Below are 4,904 nucleotides of genomic sequence, written 5' to 3'. Positions count from 1 at the left end.
TTTCTGATTTTTCGTTTATTCGCTTCTGGCAGGTTTTTATAGTGCATGACTAGAAGAAACCTGTCGGGACCATTATATTTTCATAATGAGATCAATCGCACAGGTCGTAGAAACCGGAAAGAAATAAGGCGAAGCCTAAGATACACAGAGGAAGAGCAAGAGGACGATATTTCCACCACAACCGAGGAGATGGCTGAAAATCAAGAAAAGTCGCTACCTCCTGCAATAGCTGCTGATCCAGTAAATCAAAATCCTGCTCCACACACTATGTATGATTATGCTAAACCTACTTTAACAGGAACTGAGTCAAGGATAGTTAGGCCTGCTGTTGCTGCAAATAATTTTGAACTAAAACCTAACATAATTCAAATGATACAATAGTTTGTTCAGTTTGATGGTTTGCAGGACGAAGACCCAAACGCTCATTTGGCGAATTTCTTAGAGTTTTACGACACTTTTAAAATCAATGGTGTTTCTGATGATGTCATTCGCCTTCGGTTGTTTCCCTTTTCATTGAGGAACAAAGCTAAACAGTGGTTGAACTCGTTACCATGAAGATCAATCACTACTTGGGAACAAATGATCAAAAATTTTTTACTTAAATATTTTTCGCCGGCTAAAATGGCTAAGTTGAGGAATGATATCTCTTCTTTTGTGCAGATGGATCTAGAGACACTCTATGATGCATGAGAGAGATTCAAGGACCTATTAAGAAGGTACCCTCACCATGGGTTACCTTTATGGTTGCAGGTTCAAACGTTTTACAATAGCGTGAACCCCTCAACAAGGCAACTTGTCGACGCAACTGCTGGTGAGACTATCAATAACAAAACACCTGAAGTGGCTTACGAATTTATTGAAGACATGTCACTGAATAACTATCAGTGGCAAGTCATGAGAACAAAGCTGACGAAAGTAGCCGATGTTTTCAACCTCGATGCAGTTACTATGCTATCTAACCAGGTAGAACTCTTAAATAAAAAGATTGACAGTTTGTGCAGTTCTACTCAAGTACATCCAGTGATGAGGTGCGATTCAAATAGAGGAGGAGTATACACAGAATATAAACCCTTCAACCCTAGCACCGAGGAGGAACAAGTTCAATATATGGGTAATAATTCTAGATCTTAAAATAACTCATATAGTAACACATATAATGTAGGTTGGAGGAACCATCTCAACTTCTCGTGGGGTGGTCAAGGGAATCAAAGGCCACAACATCCTCCGAGTTTTCAACAACCACCTTACCAACAGGAAAAGAAGTTGAACCTTGAGGAGATGCTAACAAAGTATATCTCGGTGTTAGAAACTCGCGTTCAGAATATCGAAATAGCACTTAAGAATCAACAAGCGTCGATCCAAGGGCTTGAAACTCAGATAGGCCAACTCGCCAAATTGATTTTTGAATGACCACAAGGTAGCCTGTCGAGTAACACTAAATCTAACCCAAGGGAACAGCTCAATCCAATTACCATTCAAGATGAGTAAGGGTTAGTCGAACCTGAACCAAAACCAAAGTAAGGAATAGTGGTAAGTAAAGGTAAAGGTGAGGTAGTCTACAGTGAGTAAAAATCGATAAGTAAAGAGTACAAACCACGGGTGCCATACCCTAATGCGACAAGGAAAGAACGCACAGACGAACAATTCGGTAAATTCCTTAAATTACTATAAAAATTACATATCAACTTACCGTATATTGAAGCTCTTTCGCAGATGCCAAACGCAGCTAAATTCTTAAAGGAGCTTTTAACAAATAAGCGGAAACTGGATGAGGCATCGTATGTGGAGTTAAATGCAGTTTGCTCAGCCATAATACAGAATAAGTTGGCCAACAAATTAAAAGATCCAGGGAGTTTTACGATTGCTTGTGCAATTGGTAGTTTAGATGTTAATAATGCTTTGGTTGATTTAGGGGCTAGTATCAATGTCATGCCTTATAAAATGTTTAAACAATTAGGTCTTGGGAAACCCAAACAAACTAGGATGAGCATTCAGTTAGCAAACAAAACAATCAGATTTCCTGGGGGTATTATTGAAGATGTACTCGTTAAAATTGACAAATTAATATTGGTACAGATGAACTCACACTTCGCGTGGATGAGGAAACAATCACTCTTCAAGGTCGAAATTATTCTAATGCTGATCATGTGGTGCCACCTTCTTTGTAGGAAATACGTTCGAAAAGCAACATGAGCCTTGTTCGAATAACAACAATGAACCCATCTATGCAGAATGACGGCTACAGGTCGAGGAACTAGATAAGTGGCGGACACAGAAATTGAGATCACACGATAAACCGAAACCACGCCATGATGAGCTCAATATTTCACCAAATCAACTTAAGGTTGGAGACAAAGTACTATTAGATGCAGCAGACCCTCAGATTGCCACCTCTGAACCTAATGGAGAAATCCCTCTTTCGATACTTAGCATTTTCCCCTACGGTACAGTCGAGGTAATTAATCCCAAATTCGGTACGTTCAAGGTAAATAGTACTCCTCTAAAACCTTATTTTGATAAAATTAATAGCAAGGATGAGGAGTGTAAACTTCTCGCACCACTATGACCATCCAACAGGGAGGTAAGTCGAGCTTAGACTATAAACAAGCGCTTCTCGGGAGGCAACTCGAGCACTAACGGTGTTAACTTCTTTAAATTTTAGTTTTTAACATTTAATTCACTAACTGAGACACTGAACACAGGTTTTCCAGAACCACACGGCCAGGCCCACGGGCGTGCCTTAGGCCATGCCCATACAATGAAAGGTAACACGACCGTGCGATACGGCCATGTGAAAACAAGGTAAAATTTTTCCCCAACACTGGAGTCGATAAGTTGCCACGGCCGTGTGACATAACCGTCAGTGAATCTATCAAAACAACACGGGCGTACGACACGCCCGTGTTTAGAGGCCATGGTTGAAACTGAGAAAACAACACAGGCGTGCAACACGCCCGTGCTCACTACCCGTGGTCAAGGCTGACAAAACAACACGGGCATGGACATACATACACGGGCGTGGGAGAAGCGAACGAAGCAGAACACGGTCGTGTGAATCAAAGCTCCCAAAGAACACGGGCGTGGGCCGAATTTCAGACATGCCCAATTTTGAAAATCACGATACATATGGGTTAAAATTAGGGCACACGGATATAAACCCCTCACTATTCATCATCCCCTTCCCCAAAAACCCTACCTTAATCGCTGTAACCTCCTCAAACGACTAACTTCTCCCTCCACCAAGAACTATTGCGTTTGTCTATTCTTTTCTCCCTATTACCTTCTTGTGTTTTGTGATACATTCATTCTTTCTTGTGTTTCCATAGATATCATGCCTCATTCCATATTCCCATATGCATTCACTAGGTATTTCGTTGACACTATTCTAATATTCCTAATGATAATAATGATTTGATATTTCTATTTACTCAGTAACCCCTATGAAGTATTTCCAATTAATTTCAACATGCTTGCATATCTTTCCACGCTATTCCTAGGGGGTATTCCTATAACTTTATCTTGCCATTACAGATACCATGTAATCTACGTGGCAAGAAAACTACCGTCCCCGGCTCGAAGAAGTGAAAAGGAGAGGCGTCATCCTCAGGTCCCACTGTCGAGATCAGACACCCATTCCTTCAATTTCCACAAGGACCGCAGGAGGAACTATTTCAAATACTACGGGCCTGACACCAAGGTGTGTGCCACTGCATTGACTGGACCGCACTTTAACAAATTCAATTGGCTGATGTGGTCTTAGCCCTTCTGACAACTGACCCACTAGGGCTCTTTTTCGAGATCATCGAGCCGACGTACCTCAAGCTCACACTCGAACTCTACTCGACCTTCTATCTTCAAGTATTTATGACAGATTTTGATGATCCCAGAGCCGTCCAATTCCGTCTCGGTGGTTTAGTCCGCCAGTTGAGCGTACCTGAGTTCGGCGTCGCTTTGGGGCTCTATACGGAGGAGTTCATGGACGACGATGATTTTGACACCCTCCATCGCCACATCCACTTGTCTCCCTCCAACTACTGGAAGGCCCTTGTTCCTACTTTGACCACCTATGACCCCAGCTGCTCTAAGGCATCAGCCCTCGCCCTGTCCCTGAGGTACTTACACGTCATCTTGGCCAACACTCTAATAGGGTGGCAAGAGAGCACCGGTGTCGTCAACACTCACGACGCCTACTTTTTATAGAGTATGGCGAATGGGAACGTCTTTGACCTCGCCTATTTCATTGCCCTCACCATTCGCCATCAGACAGAGCGGCATAGGAAGGGAGTCATATCCTTCGGCCCCTTATGTGACTTGCCTGGCGCGATATTTCGTCCTCCTCAACATGGCGGCCAAAGCATTTTCCCCCACCCTCATTGGTCAAATGTCCCCACAGGGCATCTTGAGTATGCTACATATGAGGATGATCGAGCGTCGACTTGGAGTTGACCCACCCCAGTACCCTAGTCTAGTCCGCTGAAGAGGAGGACCCAAAGGACATTATTGATGATGGCCCTCCACGTCATGAGGACCCATCGTCTCAGCCACCACCCATCCATCGTTCAGTTCATGCGTCGGCTTCATACTCTGACATCTCTGAGCACCTTACTCGATTTGATCAGTAGTGTTTTCAACGCTTTGATCACATTGATGCTACTCTACATCAGATTTGTCAGCACCTTCACATCTTATCGCCACCACCACTTCGCGAACCATCCAGTGATGACGATGTTTAAAGACTTTTTATTTATTATTTTTATTTCATTTTTATCTTTATTTATCTTCTTTAAGTACTTTTTATTTTATTTTCCTTTAATACTATTTCCTTTTTAGGTTTTATAATTTTTATTAGATAATTTATGTTCTCGGCTATTTCTTTACGAGTAATTATGCTTCTTTATATTTCC

General features: G+C 42.3%; 1 non-coding gene across 1 annotated transcript; it reads right to left on the bottom strand.

The window, feature by feature from the left end:
- Nucleotides 1-627: 627 nt before the first annotated feature.
- On the bottom strand, nucleotides 628-734 carry LOC121208924 (small nucleolar RNA R71). The gene has a single exon (XR_005904045.1). It is a non-coding gene; the product is annotated as a small nucleolar RNA R71 (small nucleolar RNA).
- Nucleotides 735-4,904: the final 4,170 nt, after the last annotated feature.

This window comes from Gossypium hirsutum, chromosome A10 (assembly GCF_007990345.1).
Source record: "Gossypium hirsutum isolate 1008001.06 chromosome A10, Gossypium_hirsutum_v2.1, whole genome shotgun sequence".
NCBI lineage: Eukaryota > Viridiplantae > Streptophyta > Magnoliopsida > Malvales > Malvaceae > Gossypium > Gossypium hirsutum.
This window is presented reverse-complemented; position numbering and strand designations above follow the sequence as displayed.